Raw genomic sequence first — 13,398 nt, forward strand, 5'->3', positions numbered from 1 at the left:
GGCTGGACACTAAAAGACGCGCACCAGTAGACCCATATTAGAAACCGCGCACTAGAAGGGAGGCACTAGCAGAGCCGTGATTCGTATTCATATTGACTTGGATGAATTACTTCCATGGACATCGTATGTAGCGAAGGACATTAATAGTGTGCATGTCGCCAATTGCTTGCGACCCAAAGTTAAGTATTGTCAATCTATTATATTGTAATAAAAATCATTTACGTGATATGCTTGATGTATTGTATAGCTATCCGAGAAACCAACATCCTTTAGGCAACATATAAGAAATAAGTCGGAGGACACCAAAGACAGTTTGGTACGCCTGGTGCAGTTGCTTCGCATCTCTGAAATGCTAAATTGTAAACGTCTGCGTGGGAAAGCTTCTGTATAGTTCCGTAGGCAGCTATTGTTTCCGCCTAGAGCGCTTTACGCTACGCAGTTGAAAGTTGTCAAAAGCGCAGTCAGATGTCTGGAAGTTCCTTAACCTGACTAGACTGCAGGAGTAACTTAGTAGCAAGGAGTAAATGTATTAAAACTTCCTGCAATAGTGAGGCAGTTTTCACTCTTGGCATTGTTTATGAAGTTATATCTCCTGAACTACGAAAGTTTGGGGTTCTTAAGCCCACAGATATTGTAGCCTGACAATAGGGGATACATGTACCCTGTTTGATTGAAATCGTTTGATAGCCTATGAGGACATGTGGAATATTACACACCACATGCACACACACACGCACACAATCACACACACATGTATAAAATGTCTGGTGACACTTACTGGCGATGGTAGAGGCCTTTTAGCATCGCTACGCCTCTGTGACACAGCAGGGAATAGCCACGCAACAGTGTGCATATGTCATGTGTCTTGCCTACAGTCCAGTCATCTGCTCCTCTTGGAAGGGCATAATTAAAGTTACTGATTCGCTTATAAAGTATCGTTTTCCGCTTAGAGACAAACATTCTGCAGGCTTTCGAGTTGAGAAACACTCTGTCGATTTACTGGAATTGGAAGTACACAGACGCAGCACATCTGGCTAATTAGGTGAAATTTCATTGTCGAGAGGTAAATGGATACAGTAAAAAGAACCATAATGTTGCCGGGAAGCGTCAGCGAATGTTTTGTCTCTAACAAAAGTTACTCTCCTTGATTCACAATGCTGTCTATCATCCATAAAGGTTAGATGCGAACCCTTAGAAACACTCATTACATACGGACTGATTGTACACACATTTAAAAAAAGTTTTTCCATCACCTCGGTTCCAAACGGAACATGTACAGGAAACTAGAGTACAGGTAAACACAAACATCATTTCCGCCCTTTTTCTTGTTAATGAAAAGCACACAGTGCATTTCGCACCACCATACAGCGAGACCTTCAAAAGTGGTGGTCCAGATTGCTGTACACACCGGCACCTCTAATACCTAGCAGCACGTCCTCTTGCATTGATGCATGCCAGTATTCGTCGTGGCATACTATCCACAAGCTCATCAAAGCACTGTTTGTCCAAATTGTTCCACTCCTCAACGGTGATTCGGCGTAGATCCCTCAGAGAGGTCCGTGGGTCACGTCGTTCACTAAAACAGCCCTTTTCAGTGTACCCAGACAATTCGATGGGGTTCATGTCTGGAGAACATGCTGGCCATTCTAGTCGAGCGATGTCGTTATCCTGAAGGAAGTCATTCACAAGATGTGCATGATGGGGGTGCGAATTACCGTCCATGAAGACGAATGCCTCGCCAATAGCTGGCGATATGGTTGCACTATCGGTCGAAGGATGGCATTCAAATATAATATGGCCGCTATGGCACCTTCCATGACCACCAGCGGTGTACGTCGGCCCCAAATAGTTCCACCCGAAAACAGCAGGGAACCTTCTCGCGTCCGTCAGCCGTCGTAATTTAATATATATATTATTATTGTTATTATTATTTTTTGATTGTTGCCGACTTACGTGGTGGGCCTTAATAAAAATGATATTTAAGTTGAACAATGTAATAAACTTTTCATATTACTTTCCTCGGCTAGTCAGTTCACTTTAAAGCAAGAAATCTTTAGTTATTAATTAAAATTGCGGCCCACACACGTGCGAGAGTATTTTTCTTACCTCCGTTAACCATTGTATTGTAGTCAGAGTCCTGGCTCTGGGTCTCGGCTATGGTACTGAAAATAAGAATCTTAAAGCTAAGTATTTCTGCAACTTCGTGCGGCTGTGGAGAAAAATTGATATTATGCTAATAGCGGGCGAGTTTTCAGCTTCCGTTAAATTTTCATAAGTTAATATCGCCACGTAATGGCGTCGTTGGCTGCATCGGCCGCTGCGATTGTTGAGCTGTAAATTACTTGAATGCAGGTTAATTCAAGGAAGGCGGACATGAAATCGGGATCACCTCTTACAAATTAAAAGTGCACAATAATATTAAATCAGTATATTATATGCTTAACTCATACAAATATGCTTACATTCGTCAGCACACGCAAGATGTCCCTCTAGACACATTCAAGACAAAAGAGGAAGTGAAGTCGACTAAAAAAATTAACAAAAGAGTGTAACTTGTCGTCTCTTTAGATCATTCTGTCATAAATTATTTCTTTGCAATCTAAACCTACACAGAGAAATTATTATTTTACGGCTACATGATAAAAATTTGGCACTGGGGACGCTATATTGCCCCCCGAAATGTTTATGTCATAAAAAATGTTCGTGTTTTTTGACATAAATATTTCCACTTTCATGTCCACAGTGTCCACACGCAGATTTTTCTTTCACAGTTTGCATATGTCACATCGTTTATTTAAAGCGTTAAATTACTGAGGTATGTTGTCCACAAAGTGTAATACAGATGAGGTTCAAGGTATACAACCACGAGTTAGTCCGGAATATTTGAAGTCCCAGGGGTGTCAAGTGTTCGCTCCCCATTTGGCGTGGCCGTAGGGAAACCTGGGGAAAACCTCGGCGGAGCTACAGACTAACTGCTTTGGTCACTTTCACTTAATTGTTTCTGGAATGTCATTGGAGTACAGGATGTGCATACAAATATTTTGTTGCACTATGCAAAAAATGAGGTCATTATAACACTTGATGATCTACGCCGCGACGTTTGGCTGGCGACGGCGTCGGTTGGTGTGTTCGGTGCTCGGCGTTCGCGGCGGCTGCGGAGAGGTCAACGCCCGCTCGACGCCAGCGTGTCTCTCGCCGCCGCGGAACGTCAGAATCAGTTGATCGGCTGCACCGTTGGCGATGCGCTTCTGTCTCGCCCGGGTGTGGGTGTAGTTTGCGTGACAGAAAGTATCGTGAGGTACCACTTCGATGTTATAGGTATAGCCCTCGATAACACCGGGTTTTTCCGAAAGCACATTCTCATAATCTGTAAGTAGCTGAGTCAATTCGTTTTGTTGTGCTTCAGTCAAATGTTCTGACTCCCTAACTTTCATGGCTATCAGTTTCCTTTTTTCCTCTTTATCTTCAGTAATAAATTCTTTATAATATGCTTGTCTTGTACTTAAGTCAGAATATAAATTCATTACCTGTATTCCTTCGAATCTCGTTTGAAAGCTCCGGCAATATTTACCGTGCACTTCCCGTGTCCTCAACAACGGCAAAACTACACGTCTATCCTCATTCATAAGGCTTATTTCCCCGCACAAGAGGTCGATTTTTGCGTCCCTCTGGCGTAAAAATTTCATGCCCAGGATGCAAGCAACACCTAAGCCCTTAACTACTAGGAACGAGCTTTTCATTGCTTCATTTCCTACCGTAAACTCGACTTGCACCTGGTGCTTTATGATATGAGATTGTGCACCTATTGCACCTGTAACACGACAATTCTTCACTGGCAATACTGGTATTCTATTATTTTGACTCAAGTACTTGTAAAAATTTGCGCTCATGACATTGGTTGACGCACCGGTATCGACTATTATGTGTATTTGTGCTCCATACATATCTGCTTGCAATATAGCCTGCACAACACTTTTGTCGGTTCGGTTACATGTCTGCGGTATGTCTACAAGTTCCTTTTCTATTTTTGTTCCTTCATTGTATCTCAGCATACAAAGTTCATGGCTGTCGTCTGTGAATGTGCCCTCACTACACCATCCTGCAGCCAACAACGGAGAGCGTATTGTGGCTGTCTTTAGTTTAACGGATGAGCATTAGTGGGTTGACAGTTGTGTGTCACTTCCACTAACCTCACATTGTGGTTCTGGTTGTTGTTGTTGCTACTGTTGGGTTGGCCGCCCTGCCTCCCCGATGGTGTATTTTGATATTGTGTATGTCTCTGGTTTTGTGGTGGTCGGTTGTAACTCCCTGACATGTTCTGTGACGGACATGGGTTGGCGTTCCATTGTGGCGCTGTGTTTTGTTGCCACTGTGGTGTCGGTTCGTTACGACCACGCCACTGGTTTCGGTTGTTGCGCCATTGCGGATTGCCGTTACCATTATATCCATTACTCATGCGTCCATCATGATGTCTCTTTCGATTTTGACGGTTATAACCGTTGCCGTTATAACCATTGCCATTGTTTGTGCCTCGATTCTGTTGCCGGTGCTCTTACCTATTCCCGTTACCATTTGGTACTAAGTTACTACCGTTACTGTGGCTGCTATTGTAATCGGCTTTTTGTTGATTACAGCCTGCATGGTTCCACTTGTTTTCGGTTTTCATATCTTCGATCAATAAGTCAACAGAATCCACTATTTCCATGAATTGTTCTATATCGTATTCCGGCACATTGATGAAATATCTTTTAATTTCACTGGGCAACTTCATTTTTATTAATCTGATTATGTCACGATCGGACATTGGCTCGTCCCAGTACCTGGTTTTGTTTATATACTTTTCGAAATATTTGCGTAACGTTCCCATCTTAGGATTGTACATTTCTGGACTGTACGACTCCTTTCGTAGTCTTTCTTGGACGCTATCGGACCAGAATTTTTGCAAGAATGCACCTTCAAACTGTTGCATCGTTAGACATTTTTCGGACACGTCGGTGGCCCACAGTGCCGCGTCACCTTGAATAAAGGAGACCACGAACTGTATTCTTTGTCTTTCCGTCCATGTCCTGGGAAACACATTCCTGAAGCTCTTAATAAATACAACAGGGTGGACATTTCGTTTTTCGCTATTGAAGGATTGGAATGTCCTGTGTTTTATTACATTGTCCTCTTTTTTGCATATCTGATTGCTACATTCTGGGACATTCATCACTTCGTGATGTGCGCTGCACGGTATCGCATGTTGTTCGTGCTCATAATTCGCATTAGGTTGCGGTTGCGCACTCGCACCCTGCCTACCGTCAGCGTTATTACAGTAATCAGTACGCGGAGTCGGATTCATGATCTGTCCGCCACTGTTTACATTGCTTTCCAAAGCAGACAGTCTCCGCGCGACCTCCTGTTGCCAATTTGGCAACTCCGCTGTCACACGGGATTTGATCTGTGTTAATTCGGCATGTAGTGCAGCAGCGCTAGCGTCAATATTTACACTCGCGGCCGCAGTCGCTTGTTCTACAGCTGTTTTTACGTCGCTTTCAATCTTTGCAGATATCTCGCGATCCTTTACTTCTAGCCATTCATTTAATTCTTTTTCTACTTTTTGAGCTTGCACTTCCAAATATGCGTCAATACTTTTCCGTGCATCTATCTCCACATTATCCACGCGGTTGGTTAAAGTCTGGACATTGTCTTCAAGCCTAGCCTGCGATATCTGAAATTTTTGCATCTCGCCGGCTAAGCTTTGCACAAGATCGGGGATTTCTTTGCAAGTGTCCCGCATCTCGGCAAGTTCGCTTTGTATACGGTCTAGTTTCGCTTCATTGCGCTGCTCTTGCTCACGTAGCATTTGAGCCAGTTTCTGATCTCTTTCCCTATCTCTTTCTTCTAACCTGCGCACAAATTCTGCAAATGGGTCTGCAGTCGGTGAGCATACTGGTGCCCCGCTTAATCTAGCACTCGATTGGCCCCCCTGCCTAGGCAGTGGAGTTGTTACTCTATTCCCATTCTGCTGTGGAGCGTCATTCACCGTCCACAGATCCTCGCCCCCCGCTCCGGAAATTATGTTATCCGAGGCGGTGGCTTGGAATTCGTTTACGTATTGCAAATGATCCTCACTTTCCATATTAACAGAATTTTGTTCTTCTGGTACGGATGTTTTAGGTTGTCCTATCTTACTCATACTAAATTCACTTTAAGCCACTGACAAATCTTTAACACTGATACACACACGATTAATTATCCCCTCCAAAAACAAACACATAAATACACAAAACACCGAAGGTATCTCATGTGCACATGGGTTCGATATTCCGCACAGAGCTACACAGGATGCTTGCACAATAGGCCTTACCTTTATTTTTCTTTATCGTAATCCCTTTTCCTTTCTACACTTTTTCTTCTCCAGATCTCCTCAGGGTGTGGTTTTGTTGTTGTACATGTAAAAGAATTCATACAAGCATTAATATTTTACAACAATTAGACACATACATAATTACATTCATTACAATAGAATCATATTAATCGGGCCCCAAAGTTGCGGCGCCAATCTCGCGTCCGTCGGCCGTCGTAATTTAATATATATATTATTATTGTTATTATTATTTTTTGATTGTTGCCGACTTACGTGGTGGGCCTTAATAAAAATGATATTTAAGTTGAACAATGTAATAAACTTTTCGTATTACTTTCCTCGGCTAGTCAGTTCACTTTAAAGCAAGAAATCTTTAGTTATTAATTAAAATTGCGGCCCACACACGTGCGAGAGTATTTTTCTTACCTCCGTTAACCATTGTATTGTAGTCAGAGTCCTGGCTCTGGGTCTCGGCTATGGTACTGAAAATAAGAATCTTAAAGCTAAGTATTTCTGCAACTTCGTGCGGCTGTGGAGAAAAATTGATATTATGCTAATAGCGGGCGAGTTTTCAGCTTCCGTTAAATTTTCATAAGTTAATATCGCCACGTAATGGCGTCGTTGGCTGCATCGGCCGCTGCGATTGAAGAGCTGTAAATTACCTGAATGCAGGTTAATTCAAGGAAGGCGGACATGAAATCGGGATCACCTCTTACAAATTAAAAGTGCACAATAATATTAAATCAGTATATTATATGCTTAACTCATACAAATACGCTTACATTCGTCAGCACACGCAAGATGTCCCTCTAGACACATTCAAGACAAAAGAGGAAGTGAAGTCGACTAAAAAAATTAACAAAAGAGTGTAACTTGTCGTCTCTTTAGATCATTCTGTCATAAATTATTTCTTTGCAATCTAAACCTACACAGAGAAATTATTATTTTACGGCTACATGATAAAAATTTGGCACTGGGGCGCTATAACCTCCACCTTGCTGCACTCGCTGGACAGTGTGTCTAAGGCGTTCAGCCTGACCGGATAGCCTGCAAACACGTTTCCGACGATTGTCTGGTTGAAGGCATATGCGACACTCATCGGGTAAGAGAACGTGATGCCAATCCTGAAAGGTCCATTGGGCATGTTGTTGGGCCTTTCTTTATCGCGCTGCATGGTGTCTTGGTTCTAGAGATGCCTGAGCGAGGCATGTCATCGACAGTTCCTGTTTCTCTGTATCTCCTCCATGTCCGAACAACATCGCTTTGTTTCACTCCGAGACACCTGGACACTTTCCTTGTTGAGAGCCATTCCTGGCACAAAGTAACAATGCGGACGCGATCAAACCGCAGTATTGACCGTCTAGGCATTGTTGAACTACAGACAACACGAGCAGTGTACTTCCTCCTTGTGGGAATGACTGGAACTGATCGGCTGTCGGACCCCCTCCGTCTAATAGGCATGTACGGTTGTTTACATCTTTGGGCGGGTTTAGTGACATCTCTGAATAGTCAAAGGAACTGTGTCTGTGATAAGATATCCACAGTAAACTCTATCTTCAGGAGGTCTGGGAACAGGGGTGATGCAAAACATTTTTGTTGTGTGTAATTGAGATTCCATTTTCAAATGCTGTAAACAATGTACCATTGCTCAGAAAGACATCAAATTTGAAAGCGATATTATCGAAAAAGGGGGAAAGATCACGGGAGCAAAACAAATTTCACAAAAATTTTGCCACTAGATGAGGCCGTAAGCGCCAGGATATGTAAAATAAAAAACGTGGCGTGGACGTCTGTTACTCACTTTGCATTTGACACACTTGGCATGCCTTCCTCGATGCAGGATCGTGCGCAGCTCGTAATACTCTTTTACAATAATAGGGACTGTGCGCCAATAGTTCTGCAGAATTTGCGGACTTGCACGTGTCTGAAGAAGAGAGTTAGTGAGATGTCTACCAATAAATTCGAAAAGACTTTTGAAGCGCAAAGTGGCAGAGCACGGAAACCAATTGATCGGATGTCGGTAGAAGATGCGGCCGCAGCGCTAGAGGAGAGGTCGACGGGTGGTGTGCAAACATGCTGTGCGCGGGGAATTGCCCGACGTTCGACGTGCCTGCGAGCATGTTGCATGAAATCCTACGAAACGTCCTGCATTGTTATCCATACAAATTGACACATGATCTAGACTTGTTCCTTGCTTACGTGCCAGACAAATTTTTGCTCTACAATTTCTTGTTCCAATGGAAGTGGACAATGAATTGCCATGCGGCATTCTCTGAACAGACGAAGCCCTTATCCATCTCCAACGACATGTCAATACACAGAGTTGCAGAATACGGTCAACGGAAAATCCGTTCGCACATCAACCGGTAGCGCTGAATCCTAGGGTGGGCTGACGACATGCTTTACCGTAGGGCCACGTTTCTTCGAGGAGATGGGTTCTGCAGATCCTGTTACTTGTGCCGACATCGGTAAGCGTTATGAGAGTTTTCCTAGCACTAAAATCATTCTAACCCTTCAGGAGCATGGATATATAGGTTAGCATAATTTTTATGCAAGATGACGCTGCTTCTCACATTGCACAGCCAGTGAAGCGTCTGCTGGAAAGGCATTTCGGAAATAGTAGAACTATCAGTCGCCTTTTCCCTATAGCCTAACCGTCCGGATCACCTGATCTTCGTTTGTGTGACTCCTGACTGCATTTAGTGTCCCGACTGCAAACGCAGCTGAACTGAAATCACTCATTGGTAAAACGTTTTGGACGTGATTCCTCATATACTCCGATTTGCTGTGGAACACGCTGGTTGTCGGTTTCAAATTGTGGTAGGAAACGGTGGGCAGCATAATGAATACGCCATGCGTCAGTGTCACAACTGTTCAAAATTGATTTCGTTGTAGCCTTTTATGCTGTTTTTTGTCTCTGGACAGTTAAAAACCGATTTTCCCATCGGATGCGGTAAGAATCTGGCCTTGTGGATGGGCTTACATAACTAATATGCCACAATGGCTGAATGTGGCGCAGTAAGGTTGGTTTAATGTAAGCTTACATCATCGTCGTCGTACTGCGATTCATGTGACATTTCTAGCCGAATCCATTCACATTATGAAACTTACAGCACCATATAGGGGTAAAATTTTCGTTAATTATTTTTTCTGTATATACTGCTGCAACATGGCAGTGGCCAAGACGAGAAGTGCGTAGAGGCTTGTGAAGCCAATTTGGAAAAGAAAGGAAGATGTCAAATGGTCAAATACGTGGGGAATGACGTTGTGTTACACAGCCAAAACAACAATAGACAAAGTCCGGAAACAATTAAGAAGAGGAAAAGAAGCTGGCTACTACAATGTACGATAACTGCATGATAAATTATGAAATACAAGGAATGATGACTGAGTAGGGGACCAGGGGGAGAAGGAAGTACAAATTAGTTGACAACATTAAGACGGATGCATTATACGCAGCTATCACAAGAATAACGGTAAATTGGAACTGCTGGAGTATGCTGTACTGGCAGTGATGGTCCTGTCATAGGGAAAGAACGAAATTTATATTTTCAGTTTTAGTAGGAAGCTGCTATAACCTATCTGCTAAAAGGTAATTGTGTATTATTGATTTTACTTACACTGCATGAGTCCTACCACAAGCTTCCCTTCATGAGACTATTAAATGGACTGCTTACCGAAAAGTGTGGTGTTGATGTAGCATAATAACGACAAGCGACTGAAGAATATTCTTGACAATTCGACGAATGATTTGACCACCCAGATCCTCCGACATCAAATCCATCGAACGTTTATAGGGTATAATCGAGAAGATAGTACGTGCACAATATACTGCACTGACAACATTTTAGCAATTATGGATGGCTTTAGAGGCAGTATGGTTCAATGTTTCCGCAGGGCATTTCCAAGACTTGTCGAATCAATGCCACGTCGGGATGCCGCACTACAATGGGTAAAAAGAGGTCTGACACGAAATTTGGTAAGATTCCAGGTCTATCGTCACCTCAGTATCTATGAGATATCTGAATTTAAACAGAGGTGGTACAGTTATATTCGAAGCATGTACCATACCACAGATAGTTATAATGAGTAGGGTTTAATCTGGATATAGAATGAAGGAAAAGGTCACAATATAACCTATTTATTGGTAGAACGCTTTGAATCACTGCCAACGTTGAAGAAATAACACGAGTAATTTTTCTGTGCACAAGGTTCAAATGCAGTATTAAACGTAGAGGATAATACCGTGGAACAAGTGAGTAGAACTGAAAGGGAAATGATGATAATGACGTACAGCTAAGCACGCCCTTGCAAACGGTCAATGGTTGTTAAGTTAGCTAACAGTTTAAAGAAAAAAATCCAGAAAAGTACATGTGGGAATTAGTTTCCTTGCATGACCGCATATTGACTTCAGCTAACAGTGTGTGTGAAATACTTCAAAAAGAAAAAAAAGGAAAAGTAAAAAAAAAAAAAGACAGACTTTAATCTTCAAGGAAATACTTCGTGTGCAACTCGTCAAATTGTGCGAAATGTGCTGTACATGCTTACCATCATTCTAAAACTCAGACGCAGGGAACAGCTGCTCTGGGACAGTGTCTCAAGAAGACCCACAGCTAAAGCGTTGTCTGCTGGAAAAAGCGTGTATAGGCACTCCTTACTGGTTCTGCCAGCAACGGATTCTCGTTAACCATTCGCAGTGTACCTTCCGAGTTCCGTCAATTGAAAAATTTGTAAAAAAATAGTAGTAGGTTCCTCCTCCTACAGAAACTGCTGTGATTAACCAGTGAAAAACATAGAAACTCTTCGGAGTTCATAGGTGTACGGCGGTGCTGCCCTCTTGCAGGCAATTATTATCCTTGTTCTTCTTCCTTTTATTGTTGTTATAAATTCTTCTGATTCTTGTTTCATCTGTTCCGATTGTTTGCATTTATTCTGTGAAACTACGAATGAACCCTATAGGTTTGCCACTTTCAAATAAATAAAGAGAAAACGAAATGTCAATAGAACACTGCCATGAAGTCAGAACAGTCATTATAGATATTAGGAAGATGTTGTCCCTTATAACAGTTTCACACGTACTACAGTAAAAGCTGCCAGGAATAGAGCTCGGACACGGGACCATTGGTACGACAAAGTAACACCCTACCAGCTACCACACAAGAGCTCTACACCACACAAGCTCACAGTTACGCTTTTACTGTCCTCTGTAATTCATGTTTACCTATTACACTACTCGCCATTAAAATTGCTACATCAAGAAGAAATGCAAATGATAAACGGGTATTCATTGGACAAATACATTATACTAGAACTGACATGTGATTACATTTTCACGCAATTTGGGTGCATAGGTCCTGAGAAATCAGTATCCAGAACAACCACCTCTGGCCGTAATAACGGCCTTGATACGCCTGGGCATTGAGTCAAACAGAGCTTGGATGGCGCGTACAGGTACAGCTGCCCATGCAGCTTGAAGACGATACCACAGTTCATCAAGAGTAGTGACTGGCGTATTGTGACGAGCCAGTTGCTCGGCCATCATTAACCATACGTTTTCAATTGGTGAGAGGTTTGGAGAATGTGCTGGCCAGGGCAGCAATCGAACATTTTCTGTACCCAGAAAGGCCCATACAGGACGTGCATCATGCAGTCGTGCATTATCCTGCTGAAATGTAGGGTTCGCAGGGATAGAATGAAGAGTAGAGCCACGGGTCGTAACACATCTGAAATGTAGCGTCCACTGTTCGAAGTGCCGTCAATGCGAACCAGAGGTGACCGAGACGTGTAACCAATGACACCCCATACCATCACGCCGGGTAATACGCCAGTACGGCGATGACGAATACACGTTTCCAATGTGCTTTCACCACGATGTCGCCAAACACGGATGCGGCCATCATGATGCTGTAAACAGAACCTGGTTTCATCTGAAAAAATGACGTTTTGCCACTCGTGCTCCCAGGTTCGTCGTTGAGTACACCATCGCAGGCGCTCCTGTCCGTGATGCAGCCTCAAGGGTAAGCGCAGCCATGGTCTCCGACCTGATAGTCCATGCTGCTGCAAACGTAGTCGAACTGTTCGTGTAGATGGTCGTTGTCTTACAAACGTCCCCATCTGTTGACTCAGGGATCGAGACGTGGCTGCACGATCCGTTACAGCCATGCGGATAAGATGCCTATCATCTCGACTGCTAGTGAAACGAGGCAGTTGGGATCCAGCACGGCGTTCCGTATTACCCTCCTGAACCCACCGATTCCATATTCTGCTAACAGTCGTTGGATCTCGACCAACGCGAGCAGCAATGTCGGGATACGGTAAACCGCAATCGCGATAGGCTGCAATCCGACCTTTAGCAAAGTCGGAAACGTGATGGTACGCATTTCTCCTCCATACACGAGCCACCACAACAACGTTTCACTAGGCAACGCCAGGTCAACTGCTGTTTGTGTATGAGAAATCGGTTGGAAACTTTCCTCGTGTTAGCACGTTGTAGGTGTCGCCGCCGGCGCCAGCCTTGTGTGAATGCTCCGAAATTCTAATCATTTCCATAACACAACATCTTCTTTATGTCGGTTAAATTTCGTGTCTGTAGCAAGTCATCTTCGTGGTGTAGCAATTTTAATGGCCAGTAGTGTACTTACCGTTTACTCACGTTCTCCTGAACGACAGCACATAGCATAATCTGTAATGGAGTTTTGGTTGATGGTCTGTCGATGTAAAATGTTTGCTATCTATCTGAATGAGTGACATCTGGAGATTTGGGTGTTAGAGTGGGGCACGAAGCAGAGTTTCTCTCCCACTATGAGGCTGATTTCATGTTTCAGCTAATGACTGTAGCTGTACGCAGAAACTAGCGAGTTTTCATCCACGCTCCAAAAATAATTTTGTGTAGCTAATCCTGGGTTCCCTCACAAAACTTGCTTATCTATTACTGCAGACCTCCTTCCAGTCCATCAGATTACTCTCTTGCTCTGAGTGTCTCACATTTTCCTAACCTCTGGCACATTCCATTCTTTTTAGAAACATTCTTCTCACTGCATCTCATAGTG

Source organism: Schistocerca americana, chromosome 2 (assembly GCF_021461395.2).
Source record: "Schistocerca americana isolate TAMUIC-IGC-003095 chromosome 2, iqSchAmer2.1, whole genome shotgun sequence".
NCBI lineage: Eukaryota > Metazoa > Arthropoda > Insecta > Orthoptera > Acrididae > Schistocerca > Schistocerca americana.